Source organism: Ptychodera flava, chromosome 1 (genome assembly GCF_041260155.1).
Source record: "Ptychodera flava strain L36383 chromosome 1, AS_Pfla_20210202, whole genome shotgun sequence".
Classification (NCBI taxonomy): Eukaryota; Metazoa; Hemichordata; class Enteropneusta; family Ptychoderidae; genus Ptychodera; species Ptychodera flava.
In genome coordinates, this window is record NC_091928.1 from 37,134,182 (window position 1) to 37,151,855 (window position 17,674).

The 17,674-nt window shown below is 36.4% G+C and overlaps 2 long non-coding RNA genes across 2 annotated transcripts; both read right to left on the bottom strand.

The window, feature by feature from the left end:
* Window positions 1–210: 210 nt before the first annotated feature.
* Window positions 211–8,943, bottom strand: LOC139136494 (uncharacterized). Its single transcript, XR_011553185.1, has 3 exons — window positions 8,880–8,943; window positions 8,661–8,709; window positions 211–345 (listed from the first exon to the last, which is right to left on the bottom strand). It is a non-coding gene; the product is annotated as an uncharacterized lncRNA (long non-coding RNA).
* Window positions 8,944–15,836: 6,893 nt separating this feature from the next.
* LOC139138801 (uncharacterized) lies at window positions 15,837–16,954 on the bottom strand. Its single transcript, XR_011553684.1, has 3 exons — window positions 16,842–16,954; window positions 16,481–16,541; window positions 15,837–16,088 (listed from the first exon to the last, which is right to left on the bottom strand). It is a non-coding gene; the product is annotated as an uncharacterized lncRNA (long non-coding RNA).
* Between the last annotated feature and the right edge of the window lie 720 nt (window positions 16,955–17,674).

Below are 17,674 nucleotides of genomic sequence, written 5' to 3' on the forward strand. Positions count from 1 at the left end.
TTAACACAATGTGATTTAAGGCCATACCTTTTTCTGAGTTTGAATATTTTACAATTATTGATTAGGCCAATTGTACAGATCTAATTGATGATGTCATGCAGAGTCACCTAAAGCTTTTCACAATTTGATGTAATAAGTATCTGCTTAAATTGAACTTCATGAGTGATGTTAATTTTCAATTAAAATTCATAAAACTAAAGCAAGACTAGATTTTGATGATAATTGTTAATGGCTTTAATGACAATAATTTGTTGTTATAATAACATATCAATATGAAACTTAAAATTGAATCTAATGTCTTCTAATGCACCACTCCCACTGGCCGTCAATACATGTATGTTGATTCTGAAAGAAAAAATTCACACTACTTGTTAGTATACATGCATATTAAAAAGCAGCAAATTTCACATTAATATTAAATCACTACTGTTTATGATAAAAGAAATGTTTTAAAAGTGCTTGATTATACACAAGGTTTTCACTCAATTATTATGTCTCTGTAATGCTTGTATCTTTATACTGAATGATACTCTTTGGAAAGGCTCTTCACTGTTGTAGAGTTAATTCCGACATGTATTATATGTTGACATATATCAGTTGCAGGTATTCCGTTGTAAAATGCAAATGATTATTCTCTATCTCCGAACATTCATGAATATAAGCTGTTTTACAGAATCTCCATACTTAATGTCAGCATGCTTTCATTGTCCATAACATGACTTTTATCTCATTAACTTACTGCACATCTGAACTCCAAATAGACCCATGCTTGGAATGAACTTCAGCCTGTTTTCTCTACAGCATTGCCCTTTTAGACTATCATATCCTCTAATTGTTACTACAATGATCTGAGCACAGGCCTAAATCCCTGAACACTGGACAGTCAGGTCTTCAGCCTGGTCAGGTACATAGTGTTGTCTTCCGGAGTAGACAGTCTCATAATTGTGACTACACTGATCTAAACACAGGCCTAAATCCCTGAACACTGGACAGTCAGGTCTTCAGCCTGTTACACAGTGTAGTCTTCTGGACTGGACAATCTCATTTGTTAATGCATTGATCAAAGCACAAGCATAAATCCTTGAACACTGGACAGTCAGGTCTGGTTAGTCAGGTCTTCAACCTAGATTAGTTAAATGTGTTGTCTTCCAGACTTGTCCATCTTCTAAATTTTGCCTCACTGGTTTAGGTACCCCTAAGTACTGGACAGTCAGGTCTCATACAGTTTGGACTTCAATAGTTGACAGTCTCTTTATAGATTATCTCTAGTCTAGGATGCAACTGTTCTGATTTATGTTCATGTACTTGAAGTAACAAAAGCTATGTTAACCCTATCAGCTATTCATATGTAGATCTTCTGGTGAAGTCTGAAAGATAATGTATGTACACGTTCACATGTATCTTCAACCATGTGTAGAGGTTAGGCTAAAGTAAATAGTCATTGGAATGGCTACGATGAGTCATAAGGGGACTGTGTTTTTTTTAAGGTGTTGTATCACATTGGGAGACATTCAGAGAACAGTGGACCACCTTTGTTTCTTAAATGATTGGGAATAATTCTCTGTTTTAGTATGTGCTTATGGACTTTTCTATATCTTGTATTTGCACACTGTCAGCCAGCCAATCAACATGAAAACTCTCTACAAAGATACTGAAGAGAGATAATGCTTCACATCCAAATGCAATAACAAATAAGTCTATTAATAGCAATATTATGCTTCCATTGATTTTGTATTTATTTCAATATTATTTCATAATTTAAAAGGAATTTTGAGGAATCAAGTCTTGTTCAAATAACATTCTAAGACACAGTCATGCTATGCAACCATGCAACCATCCCCTTGTTGTCAATCTACTGCTCTAGCAATTGCGTCATTCAGATATAAAGTTTTATACTGATGCACATTTTTTGGCCTTATGTAATTAAAATCGGGGCCATTGTGCGAGTATTGGTACCTGTAAAATAAATTTTAACAAATTTACTTTCTAGCACTAATATGCAACTCAAAAGTGAAAGAGAAACTTTTGCGCAAACTTTCCTCAAGGACTCTTTCAATCATTCTCTGTCGAAATGACAAATAAAAATCAGGTGTCACTGTGCAAATTTTCCTATTAGAGAAACAAATTACTCAAGTTTCACCATCACTGTGTTAACTTCTATGGAGAATAATACAATTTTCAATCTTCAAATCTTCAAAAAACTATGACATTGAAAATTTTTCTTACACCAAGATCTTTCAAATGAACCTTATTCTCAAGCGGTAGATCAGAAAAGAATTGTAGTAGTTTGAGTGCTGGAATATGTCCCCGGGACGCATTCTAATTCAAAGAGAGTTGTTTTCCAATTACTTTCTCATTTATTAATTTATTATTAGGTAATAAGCAATGATTAAAACAATACTTAATATGAAATTTTAGATACTTTTTCTTTTTTTCTTACATTTTATCTTGTAAAAGTTATATAAGTTATGCAAATCAGCCATCTACTTGTTTTATCACTGCAAAGTTAACAACGTGCATACAAAACATGCACAATCACATCCGTGCATTTTTTCTCGCTAAATGTTCGAATTAACCATTTATTAGATATCATGTGCTTCTTCAAGAATTTCATTTTCAGCTGCAAGGATTTCTGCTCTTTCTATTTCTAAGAGTTCGTCCTCACTCAACTCATCGTCATTAATTTCTGTGAGGATGTACGCATCACTATAATCCCTCTTATTGCATATAGAATCATTGCTTATAGCTTCAATGACTTCATCATCAAATCCATTTTCAGTTTCTGTTTCACCCTCTCTAAATACATTGTCAATTTTGTTCTGGTTTTCACATCCTTCACATCTACAGGATAAACTACATTGTTTGCCCATTCTCCTACACTGACATATTCTGGTTTTACAATGGGATTTCTGACACCCACATCCATGTCTCAGTGACCTCACAAACTGTTCAATAGTTATAAGGTTCTCATTTGTATCCCACAGAATATCAAGCTTACCATCATTGTATACCCATCCCCATTCAGTCAGGGGTATTACTTCAACTTTACTGGTATTTGCCTGACTCCATAGATTGCTTACCCAACAGCACCTATACCAATGATATCTTAGTGCTTCATCTGACGGCATAAGGCCAGACTCATTATCAATGCGAGCCCATACTTTTTCTCTGACCTGTACAAGATATGCCTTATGATTTTCTAGAGATGATGCATCATCACAGTAGACACTAAGGAACAAATCCTTTGGAGTATTGTGGCTAAATGCTATTGCATATTTGTGGAAGTACACGCTGCCAATCAATCTATAAAAGGCCAGTAACCCGGAGTCCCTAGACTCCACACAAGTTTCATGTAACTTACCGACAGTACATTCTTCCATGCCAGAGACAAATTCTGCATTCTTATAGAAAGCATCAAAAAATGATTTTTTACCTAGTCCTCTAAAATATGACAGGTAATCACAACCACTTACAACATATATTATTTGAATGGTTTTCAAAAGTTCTTTCTCTGGGATTCTCTGAAGTTGTATGTCAGATAGCATTGCACTGCTTAATTTATTCATGTGTAAGAATAAATTATCATATGCTCTAGATCTCAAATGAACACAGATCTCCTTATGTAAATTGAACAATGGTAGACCTATCCAATAAATGTCAGTGTCTGGACTATAGATGACGACATTAGTACACTTTGTTAGTTCACAATGCAACCAAACACGACTATCTGCCTCTTCATGGTTACTAATATACGTTTCAGCAAGTTCTATCTTCCCATCTGACACTATATATGCATGATCTCTCCGATCCATGTCAAGCCACCTGCAACAATCAGTGACTTACCTGCGGGTACATCTACACCAGAATTTAGGAAGACATCTGACAGTAAATTGACAAGCAATCTCTTCTGATTTCGGTCTGATAGAAACTTTTGCCAATTTCTGGGTAAGGTCCCAGACAATTTAATGTTGTCATACTTACCTTTTTCTCCCCCTACATGTACATTATTTCTAACTTGGTCTCGTCTTATTCTCTCAATCTCCTTTGGGCTGATACCATTTCTATCTGGATCATCAAATACTATATGTACCTCTTTTGCACAGAATAGGTTGAAATACTGTAAAACCCATCGTTTGAACAGAAATTTTGCATAGTCACTGTATGTTTTGTGAAACCCAAGGGGATTTGAGTTTATCATGAACATTCCTTCCACTATTACACATAGATCATCACTTTGTCTGAAATGTAGAGGTGTATCTTTGCTGTAGGCTGACTTGTACCTGTTTTGTAGTACCTTTGTCACCATGGATTTGACTCCTTTCTCTGGGAGCCCTTCTGCAGTTGAAATTGCTCGTGGTCTTGCAACAAATTGACTGAGTTCCTCGATAGGTTTCTTTTCACACTTACTTATGGCCAATTGCCTTCTAAGGCAAGATATTACAAGCTTTTGATCCTTGATCTCCCTCTTTTGTTTACTAATTGTTACCTTTTTTGGTCCAAATGTTTCAATTTCTTTCTTTTTAACAACCTGGTGACAAGAACTACCTGTCATGAAGACTACTTTTATATAGTCCTCAAAGGCTTTGTTGCCAATTTCATGGTAATTCAACAAATCACGAGTCTGTTCAGCAGAGGCTTCATCTTTTGAAAAAAGATGACTCAGTTTTGCTTCCTTCTCAATAAAAGCTGATGTCATTACCTTTTCTATGTACTTCAAAATGTTCTCTTCCTGAATATGACAATATGATGTACTGGTACTGACAGAGCTTGAATCTCTGTACCTTTCTGGAAATAACTGACATTGGATGTTTTTCACTACCTTGGCTCTAAATGGCAAGTACTGAATGTACTTACATAATGCTTCTTTCTCAGTTGATTTCATGATTTTTTTGATGTCTCTATTTATGTACATTTCATGTGCCTCGTCAAGGGCAACAGAACACCATTGCTTGCCAGTAAAACTAACCGAAAAAGCGCCTTGCATAAAATGGTTTAATACGGGCTCTGGAAAGAGGGCAACTTCTCGTAAATGGTGTGGAATTATTCTAAGATATAGAGTTCTGTCCATGCAATGAAACAGGGGAGTCATTTCCTTTAAACCTGCAAGTCTTAAATTCCAATTTCTGCTTCTCATTCCAAGGAAAAGACAAAGATATGTCAACATATCTTTATGAATGAACCTATGCCAGAAAAGGAATGTCTCATTCCTTCCACTTAATCTGCCTGCAAATTTTTGGAATTTTGTTTTTATGTCATCTACACGAGGAGACAAGATTTTCATGTTAGCAAAGTCAAAATAGGATCACTTTTACTGGAAGACGCAAGATTTTTCACTTCATCAACAATTATATCATACACTGATGGGCAGTCTTGAATATAAAGTTGTAGCTGTACGCGATACATAGCCTCCCATACTTGTATCAGAAAGTTATGTGTTTTGTCAAAGCTTGTGTAACTGGCAACACTCTGCAGTGTTCTACCCCGGTGAAACATAGAAGCAATATCCTTCAAACCAGCTTCCCAGTAAATTTTCATGAGAACACCTTGAAAGTTTTTAAGAGCATGCCAGTCTCCTATGAATGGTATTAACCATGATAAAGCATCGCCATACTCACCTTTCAGTTTCACCATGTGATCATATGATTTACCATCTCCAGCAACTACCAAATACTGTATCCTTATACTTACCTGGAATAAATTATGGAGATAGTCTAACACCTTCAACATGGTTTCTTTGCTATCTGCTGGTTCATCAAGTACAGCAATATAATACAAAGATGACTGCTCTGGATTTTGAGGTTCCTCATTCATCATGAAGGCCTTGATACCAGGAAGAATTTCCACATTCTCAATTTTATTGGCAATGTACTTCTGGAGGGTATATGTAAAGAGCGTTTTGTGCAACTTACCTTTTTCCTCTTCTTCCGGTTTGGATAAAAAGAAGTTTTCTAGCTTTAATTGATAGTTAATACATCGCTTACCTTCAGCCTCAATCTGTGCATTCATGGAATAAAAACTATCAAGCTTCTCCTTAGATATTGTTCTTTCCTGTGTTTTCTTCAGTTTGACCGTTTTTGAATCTTGCTTGACTTGCTGTTGTCTCATATAATCCATGAAGTTACAATTTGAGTTAGAGTTGTTACTATTAACATCTCTATTCAGATTTGACATATCGGTAAAAGTGTCACTTTCTAATATATCCGGTGAAATTAAAGATGTGGAATTTGTTTTCCAATCTTTAGTTAATAATAATCTGTAAAACATACCTTCCTTAAGAAGATTTACCACAGGTACTCCTTCAGGATGTTCAGAACTAGTTCCACAACTAGAAACATGTACATAGTAGTCATTAACTCTTATGAACAGTTTTATAATGCAATTAAAGGTGAAGGATGCTACCATCATTTCCACACTCCCTACTGGCCTGGCTGTATTCTTCATCTGTTCAAATCTGTGCTCAAAATCTACAAACACGTCACCATCATTTAAGAACAATGAACATGAATCATGATCAAGTTGTTCAAAGTAGCCTATGTTATCAATACACTTTGATACAACACATTCTCTTACAGCTTGGGTGAGTTTGTTCTCCAAATTGTAAGCCTCCCCTGTAGCTATTCCAAGACTGTCTCTTTGACACACTTTAAGATCATAATTAAAGTGCGCAACAAGTGCTCTATAAAAGCTGTTATTGTCATTCCCTACTAAAGTCACCTGAAGCCTATATCCAGCTGAAGAAGGTAATGATGAACAATAAAACGGAACATACTCTTCTGTAGATAACTTACATTTGTATGGCAAACTTTCAGTGGCCTGTATGGAAGTACCATGAAAACTCCTACTCTCCTGCTGAGATGTTACCGCAGAATAACTTGATAACTTGTCAATGTTATCAACAGAAACAGTGACAAAGGAATCATCCTTCCACTGGACTTTTTCCTCTAATTTCTGTTCACTTACCTGGACTACAAGGCGTTGATGGGAATCCTTTGAAGTGATCATACCAAAGTTATTCAATATCTCAATACATTCTCTACTAGATGCCGTATGTTTATCAATGACTTCACAAAACATAAGATGACATGGATATGAACACCTGTCATTGTATGAGAATGCCATACAGCATATAATGTATAGCTTCCTAAGTATCAGTTGACGAGACTTATTGCTACCATTTTCTAGCTGATGTGTGTCCCATGTGAAAATGTCCCTACTTTCACTCAATTTCTCATCCGTTGGTTTTGAACAGAGTTTAACGATAAAATTCCAAAGCAAAGGATCAATCATCTTTACCTCTTCTTCAAAATTCACATCCGTTAAACTAACTTGTTGACCTCTTTCTAACCAGGTTTGGACTACATCTGCCAGCTTAGTTCTCAGTAAATCTACAACTATACTCAGCTTGCTATATTTAGATATATCATTGTTAGAATTTATACGTAGATCATTAACAACAGACTTTAGCTTGTCAATTTCTGCATTTAGTTGTCTTTCATGAGAAACTTTATCTACATAGAGTTTATGGAGGCAATCTATCACATCTACACCATTTCTGTAGAGGAGCGTGCCTGTTGATCTATTCGAGCCTGTATGCACACACACACTATCTCTGAAAGTCATTTGAATAATATTTATCAGCCATTTAGGTGATTTTCTGAACATCTCAGGATCAATTTTATGATCATGACCTACACTGTCTTCAATTAGTTTGACAGAAATTTCTACAATATTTACATACTTCATGTATAGTTCTGTCAGTAAGATTACTTGATCTTTCATTAATATTTCTTTACAGAAAAATTTCAACATCTCTGCTTTACTGTATGCAATGATATCATCTATTGAACAGCACTGTATATTTTCATATGGTGATATCAGACTTAACAAATGGCTCTTACTAGTTGCAAGTACACCACTCTGCCTAACCCAAGAATACAAACGTTGTCGACATGCTTCACAAACAACTTTTTCTTCCAGTTTCTCATTTTCCTCCAAACCATATTCACACAAACCATGACTGATTTCAAATTGACCAATGATATCAGTAGCAAAATACCTAGCTCCACCTTTAATCCTAACGTTACAAAAATAACACCTTTCTCTTTCATTAAGAAAGTGCCAAATGATACCATAATGGTTGTGGCAAAGTAATAAATGTTCTCCTTTTTGTGTTTCTTGCTCCTTAACCTCAATACCAAAACATTCTGCAACCATAGAGCTATTAACCCAATCACACTCATGGATATTACCACCACATATACTGTCAACCACTCGACATTCATTCAATAAACAAATCTTCTCTACACGTGCTCTTTTAGATGAAGATTGATAGGTGATTAAATCTTGGCGGTAATCACGTTTCAGGGCCAGCTCACAACCCCTACAAATACAGTCATCATCAGCTATATTCGAATAATTTCTCTTTACATAGTCATAAAATTCAATATGATTTGGGAGTTTTTGCATAAGGTGAAAATATTTCATTCCCAACCCATTTTTGTGACAAACAAAACATGGTCCACATAATAGCTTCTCTGGGTGAATATCTTTTGCCCTCAGTGACATAATACCTCATAAACAGCCTCTCAATGGAGGGAGTGTGCTTCAACAAAAAGAAGGACAACCAAAAAAAATAATGGCTACATGCTATGTATACATACATTTGAAACTGTACCAGAAACAGGCGAGACAGCTACGATCAGTGACAGCCTATGAAAAGAAAGAGAGAAAATGATTAATATATTTGTGACGATCAGTGACAGCCTATGAAAAGAAAGAGAGAAAATGATTAATATATTTGTGACAGAAGGTTAATGAGGTACTTTTACAAAATCTGTGTTGAATCTCAACACAGTGTATTAACAAGTGTACATACTTACCAAGAACTTTCACATGCTTTACATTTTGGTGTAACAAGTACATGTACTTTCCATCTGTGACAGCATAAAAAGAAAGACAGATAATGGTTAATAAATGTTTGTGACAAAGTCAACTGAAGTACTTTTGAAAACTCTTGTGTTGAATATCATGATAGTGTCTTACAATAGGTATACATACCTTTAATTTGGATGTTTATTCTTTTTGGTTAGGTACCTTCCATCAGTGACAGTCAATCTGTAATAAAAAAGACAGTAGAGTCAATTGATTTACTTTCACCATATATGTGTCAAGCGTGTGTCATGTTAGTAACAAACAAATCACATTTCTAACATTCTGTCCATTTATAGCATTTCGATGTGATTTTAAGAAACATGACTGAACAGGTGGATTTTTTTAAAAGGTTTCACATCCTAAATGTAGAAAGTATTGATCTACCTGTGCTTTTCTGAACATATACTACAACATGCAATGAAGTTTTTTATATGTGTTTTATTTCTCTGAAGCCACATTTTGGCACAGGGTCTCTTCTGGCTATATACCAGGGCACGTGCTGTATCTTTACTCATGGAAATACACGTTTGTACAGTGACCTGGTAGACTCGCACAGTGACAACGAGTATACATCCCGACTGGCACAAGTCCAAGTGCTGAGCTACTAGATAATCTAACTTTCACGCTATTTTTTTTCACGCGGTGACCACGAGCAGAAATCGAATTGAAGTACTGAGCTGGATGGTTTTACTTGCGCGTGATTTCTTTGCAGTAAACACAGAGAACGTGAAGCGAGCTCAGCTGGCACAAATCCAAGTATTGAGCTCGAGCACGATTACCGTGGCTCGAGGATAACTTGCACGTTAATGTTTTTGAAACACTGCAACGGTTTTAGCTATCATTTGCTTGACTATATCTCAAGTAAGCGACTGAAGATTGTCAACTGGATCCTTCACTTACTAAATATCTGGATTAAAAGATCGTAATACTAAATGAGCATATTGTAAACAACATTGTCATTGAATTATATCGTCTGGAACGTTAATGTACTTCCGGTTTTCAGGTGTCTGCATGTCAAACACTATCGTACTGTCAAATGACCTCCTCCAAGAGCGATATTCACAAAATCTATTCTTAACATAAAATGTTACGGAAATTACTAAAATTGTTCAAGATAAGGCCGTGAGACGAAAATGTTAACATTAGAAAGCAGGACATACTACCGACAACTTTTTCCTCACGATGCAATCCACTATCGTCAGCAATGTCAATTTTCTTTGGTCGTATTTACATCATTTAGTGGAGAATTACTGCAAGAACGGTCAATTTTGATCGGAGACCATTATTCCTAAAACAAGATTACGTAAAACACTCGATCTCAGGCTTATTGGGCGAAATTAAACAAAAATTTGGAAAGCTCCACCTACCTGAACCGTCGCCCAGTCAGTCTGATGTTCCTCTGAAGCGCACGTCAAGACCCCTAGCAACGATGGAATTTGGCATAAGCATGCTTAGCGACAACGGAAAAATCGCATATCTGCGTCCGCACTGTTGTGGTTACTGAGTTATGGACAAATATGTATATTTGAGGTCAAGGGTCACCAAGGTCACGTGACATTTTGTCAAAAAAATTGTATTGCTAAGTTATCCCTATATACCAAAAATCAGACCTCTAGCTCTATTCGCTCACTCAAATTAGATATGTGCATAATTAATGAGGTACAATATGTGGCGTCATAAGGTGTCCCATCATACCAAATATGAAGGGTGTAGCACTTGTGGTTCCTGAGTTATGGACAAATGTGTATATTTGGGGTCAAAGGTCACCGAGGTCACGTGACATTTTGTCAAAAAGATTGTATTGCTAAGTTATCCCTATATACCAAAAATCAGACCTCTAGCTCTTTTGGCTCGCTCAAAATTACATATGCGCATAATTAATGAGGTACAATATGTGGCGTCATAAGGTGTCCCATCATACCAAATATGAAGAGTGTAGCACTTGTGGTTACTGAGTTATGGACAAATATGTATATTTGAGGTCAAAGGTCATTGACATCACTTGACATTTTGTCAAAAAAATTGTATTGCTAAGTTATCCCTACATACCAAAAATCAGACCTCTGGCTCTATTGGCTCGCTCAAAATTAGATATGCACATAATTAATGAGGTACAATATGTGGCGTCATAAGGTGTCCCATCATACCAAATATGAAGGGTGTAGCATTAGTGATTACTGAGTTATGGACAAATATGTATATTTGAGGTTAAAGGTCACCAAGGTCACGTGACATTTTGTCAAAAAAATTGTATTGCTAAGTTATCCATATATACCAAAAATCAGACCTCTAGCTCTATTGGCTCGCTCAAAATTAGATATGCACATAATTAATGAGGTACAATATGTGGCGTCATACGGTGTCCCATCATACCATATATGAAAGGTTTACCAGTTGTGGTTACTGAGTTATGGACAAATATGTATATTCGAGGTCAAAGGTCACCAAGGTCACATGACATTTTGTCAAAGTGTCTGAGATATCTGCATGAACGGATGGACTCACGGACTGACATGACACAATCTATGAGCCCCCTGGACTTTATCTGTGGGGACTAAAAACTGTGTCACTGCATCCTTTTTGCAATATGAATACGATGAGAAACTAAATTTTTATTTATCTTGGGAGCCTATGTACTGCCTTATACATGGGAGTCTATGGACTTCCTTATACATGGGAGTCTATGGACTGCCTTATACATGGGAGTCTATGGTCTGCCTTATACATGGGAGTCTATGGAGGTGAAAACTAAAAAGTCCTCTAACACGGCCAAATTTGATCGCATTGTGAAACAAATCGAGGTGCATCTGTATGAGGTATGGTACTATCATTGTACCAAGTTTGAACAAAATCGCTCCAGGCGTCTCTGAGATATCTGCGTGAACGGACGGATGCAGGGACGGACGGACCGACGGACGCAGGGACGGACGGACGCACGGACATGACCAAACCTATAAGTCCCCCCGGACGGTGTCCGTGGGGACTAAAAATTATTGAGTTACCTCAAGAGGTTCACCACATGGTAAATCTCAACGCTATTGGTTTTGCTGTGTTCAAAGACAACCTGTTTGGACATTATTGAAAGATAACAAGTGAAGAGTATGGCACTTCACATACTTTTTTTTCAAAGTTACAGTTTTGCCATTACCTCATGAAGTTCATCACATATAAAATTTATAAATTTGTTGGTTTTGCTGTGTTCAAAGAGAAACTGTTGTGAATATTTGGAAGATAACAAGTTGAAGACTTATAGTGCTTCATGTTGACATTTTTTTCAAAGTTAAAATTTTGGAGTTGCCTTAAAATATTCATCACATGGTAAATTCCTAACACTATTTGTCCTGATGTGTTCAAAGACAACCTGTTTGTATACTTTTGAAGGAAAAGAAGTGAAGAATATGGTATTTCATATCCTTTTTTTCAAAGTTACACTTTTGGAGTTACCTTATGAGAGTCATCGCATGTCAAATTCCAATTTTTGTTGGGTTCTTGATATGGCCAAAAAGAACCCTCATGAGGAAACTCCAAAAAGTCTAATTTTGAAAAAAAAAATATGTGGTACCATATCTTTACTTTTTATGTCTCAAAAATGTCAAGTTTGTTTTGGAACACACCCAACGCAACAGAGCTAGGAATTTACCACATGGTGAACCTCATGGGGTAACTCCACAATATTAACTCTGAAAAACATTTTACACAGAAACTCAGTGTCAAGGTAGTCTAGCAATCTGAAAGCAAAACAGCTATCATTATACGTCTTCTACAATTTGTTTCTTTACTTTCCTCTCATATGCTATTGCTATGCTTTTTACATGCCATTTCAGCAATCTCCAACTTCTTTTGCTGAGAACTTTCTCATTTGCTAAGCATCGTTCAGCTTCGGCCTTTGTGACTGTTTTATTCTTTCTGATGTGTGACATGAAATGCCTGTCAATGGCTGCTTCTTCTGCTTCAGTCCATGGTACTTTCTGGCCAACAGGCTTTTTTCGAACTATAATGGGGAAATATAGCGAAATTGGTTCATAAAATCAGGCCTCAGAAAATTCCAATATCTGTATTTCTCTGAAGAATGGGACCCTTCCTCACTAAAAGATTATACATTGCTTCTTGTTCTTTTCCGCAGAGGACTCCACATGACTCCCTGGGTGGATAGTGTTCCTTTCCATATTCTCACTGCCAACTAGTAATCATAGGAAAGAGCACTATCATGTAAGACCATGCAACAAATGATATTGAACTTGCTTTTTGCAGATAATTTGTACAACAATACAAAGGATATTATTATCCTATATTAAAGGATAATTTCGTATTGACATCTTTCCGACAGTAATCATAAATATCTGAGAGTGATAAATCATGCTGTCACAAATTAATTTCCAATTATATGACTGCCACGGATTCTGCATATCCCTCTATTTAACGGAAGTATTTAAGTAACTGTCAAATGATATGTCAATCAATCAATCAATCAACCAATCAATCAATCAATCAATCAATCAATCAATCAATCAATCAATCAAATCAATTAGTAAGAGCTAGAATCAATTACACTGTTATTTTTGAAAGCACTGAAGTTAAAATACGTGAATTCTGTTACCATTGGAAGCAGATGGCGCCAAGTCCTCACAATGTAGAGCTCGGGGCAGCACTTTTTTTTTAACAAAGTTAACAGGCAATTAAAAGCTACTACCTTTACAGCGAACGTCAAAATGAACCGGAGATCAACTTTAATAAGCCCCTATCAATTTCCCTTGTAAACCTCCAATATCCCTTGGAAAACACTGAGGTACTTTGGTTAGTGTTGCCGATAAACACGCCAATACACATACAAGGCGTCTGCTGTGTTACCGTCATTCGATCTCCCTTCTATTTCTGGCTCCCTTTCCGGAAGAAACCATTTTGAAGCCCAAAGTGGTTCACAAGAAATGAAATAAAGCATGCAATTTTAAGACATTTAATTGTAATTAATATTTTCAAACTCGATTTTTCACAGAACTCGTTTTACATTGTTACGTACGTGCGTCGACCCTGTTATCGTGAAGTATTTCCCGTATGCAGTCATGTCACATGACATACTTTACCCAAACTTGAATAGTAAATTCCATGAGCTTACAAAGTAAACAACTGTCAGTGTGCAGAGAGCACATAGATAGGCCATGGCAATGTTTCAAGTACAAGTTGAGCTCCACGATGAAATTAGAAACATTCACAGGGAACGACTGAGATACAGCCAGTTCAGTATATCTAGTGAAAGACAATGTTGTTGTACTGAGTGAGGCCCTGATTTGACTCTCCGCGGTAGGTGAACTTCTACTCGTGGAAATGCCCAGTTCTACGGTATTTCATCATGACATCGTTCACAGTGCTGAGCAATGCATTTCTGTGTTGATTCTGGTTTGGGAAACGCCTGTCAACCATTTTTTATGATGCTCTTTCTTGCCTAAAAAATCCATTGTTAGGCAAATCGACGTTGACAGAGAAAAAATAGCGCCAATGACACTGTCGCTCCATATGGGTGGTAACAAGAGTGTCGAGGCAGTGAGAAATTTGTGAGCAATGCTTGGTTTGTGTGCGGGTGCCTCATGAGTTCTACACCATGCAGCGGATCTGAGTCAGAAAAACAGTAGCAACTACACTATACTATAGGATGCTTGGTGAACCACTACTTAAAAGTGAGCTTCATCAGAGTGGTTTGACTGGGATGTTTGTGTTAGGTGATAGGGTAATTTACATTGAGAGTTGGAGTTCCACCCAGAATTTATGTAGCTTGTAGTTCATTGATGGAATGCCAAAAATTATGTCTACAATTGGAAATGAATATTATTTAACTTTATGGTGATGATGATGGAAAAATCTGGTCCAAAACCAGCAGACGGACTATGCACATATCCTCATCTAGGTCAACCATTAGGGATTGTGGTGTTGTGTATGATAGGTGGTGTGGTGTATGGGTTAGGTTGGGACTAAAATTTTGCAATAATAAATGGATGACCCAGCAATTAGTCAGTAGCTGGATGGTTGGTGAGGTGAAGTGTGTGGAAGTTGGTCAAGTTTTTGACATGGACAGACATATATACATGCATTGTACACACATAAAGAATAGAGAAAATTTGAGAATATAGTATTTAACCCTTTTCCTGCCAAGTCCATATTTCACCATCAGGTCAAGATGGTTAAAACTAATGAAACACAACGTATTCAATATGATGTATTTTAACATATACTGTACATTTGAAGGCTGTTGAAAACATAATACTGTAAACTTGATTTTTTTTTGACAAAAGATGCCATAACATACCAAGCCAAGTGGGTGAAAATACGTCATGTTTTGGCTCAATACCGCTTTTTACTGACTTGGCTGATGGGGAAGGGATACAGTTATTACTGTCTGGCAGGAAAAGGGTTAATGAAAAATACAGTTGACAATGACAGAAATGAAACTTTGTATCTCTTCACCAAACGGTGATCAGTAAGTTATCGATCACTTAAAAGAAAAAATGAAAAGTTTCAAATCAAGTAGGGTGTAAATAAATAGTTTAAAAGTCAGAAAAAAATAATTTTCAAACTTAACACAATATTCTGCACTAAGTGGTATGACCTATCTCTCACTGTGACTTTTATGTGCAACTTTAACACTGTACTGCTTGGTGCCAGAAACACAGACTTGATCCTCATAAAACACACAAACATATTTTGTTGCCAACTTTGTAATGTCAGTGGTGGTATTACATGCCATCGACATTTAATAGTTGTTCTATATTGTACATGTTTTTTGAGATGGCATAGGAGAATCTTTGCTTGCTTGGGGAAATTTTGTACCTGATTGAGTGAATGGAATCTTTGGGGAACAAAGTGTTACACAATTCATTTTCAAACCGAAGGTGAATCTTCACCAAATGGTGTGACTAAATTTTAAGCTTTTGTAACCTTCACTCTAACATCTTGGTGAAGTTTGTCATTACAGACATTAGACAGTTCTTTTTGCAATTGCTGCTCTGTGTTGCTCATGTTGCCTAGTTGAGATGGTGATGAGAAGAATCTTTGCTTGCTTGTGGAAAACTGTGTATGTCGTTGACTGAACAGCATCATTGAGGTGCAATGTAAAAACTACACCAGATTGTGATTGTGGGGACCAACTCTTCTTGCAGAAAGTAAATCTGAAATGATAATAATATCCCAGTATCAAAGATTAGAATGGTGAAACATGGTTTGTTTGTAGAAGAAATATAAAGTGGAATTCAGGTGTCATCTCTTACAGTTTATTCAAGGGAAAATTTTCATGTTATTAACTTCAAATCTAAGGCAACACTGTGAGAGGTGTCAGACACATGCACATTGTCAGGGCTTCAAACTTAAGTGTCTGGTGTTACTGATATGTATTGAGATGATTATTTTTGCATGGGACCTTGATATAAGTGCCAAAATGCAAATGAGTCAGTATAATGCAAGGCATGTAATTTTGAGGTCCTGAACTTGTGCCAGTGTTACAGAGGGAGATTTTCCTCTGTTTGCGAGAAATATGCCTTATGGTCGATTGCAATCTACTTACAGAAGCTATAGGACCTATAACAACTCAGCTTGGGTAATCCTCCCTTGGCATTGGTGAAATGCTGTCAAAGAGAGCATTGAAATAACATGTAAAATTGTGTAAACCTAGGTGCAGACCAACAAGTAATCATAATAGGTTAAGAATGAAAAAGGCTTGTATCATAGTTGAAAGACACTGGAAATGTTTTTAAACAGGTTTCATCTGGAGCTGTATAGATATTCTGTATGAATACATTTTCAGTATTTGGGGAAAAAAGCTGGTTCTATGAGAGGAACATGTATGTGCACACATGTATTCTTGATCTGGCACTAACAGCTGGATTCCATATCTATTGCTATAATGATAGGAAGGAGGGTCTTACATATTTTTGACATTTACGTCTATGCTGATCACAAGTCAGAGTTGAGCACAGATGAGTCCGTTTTAGCCCAGCTAAAACATACATTGAAGCTGTTATCCAATGTGAAGCAGCATCTGTGTCATCCAACAGGTTTTAAAAACGTTTACCACTTTTTCTTTGTCCTGAAATGGCAGATGAGAATTTTGATTTTAGAATGAAATACAGCAATTTTAGAGCAAAATACAGCAATTTTAGAGCAAAATACAGCAATTTTAGAGCATCCCTAACACACAGTGACACTTTCAAAGTACTGTAATAAGTGATTTTATTGACTGTGTGACCAAACGGCAAAAGTCGCCTTAAATCGACAAAAGATTCATCACATTCTGATTCCATAAACAGTAATTGAGTGAAGACTTTTTTAAAATTGTACTTTAATATGACAGACTTGACTACATAAACTTGCAGATTCCATAATAACGATGATGGTCACTTCCAGGAACTGGTGTAAAAAATATCACATCTGAAACAATATGTATTAATGTCAATTATTAAATTGTATACAAATGTGATGGCAATGTTACAATATTTGTAATTTTGGAAAAGTTCAGACTATGGCCACTGATATTGATATCTTAATGGAATGACTCCATCAAGGGTCAACATTGTGTCACTTACCATCATTGCTGTCATGATAGCGTTTTATCAAGAAGTGATCCTCCTACAAGTTGGTGATGTCCTTACAGTGTATACCATGATAACTTATCTGGTATTTAAATTGGTATCATAGAAGAGTGGACTTCGTAGAGTGACTTTAGCCTGGCCAGACAAATCTGCCATTGTCATAGTTCTTC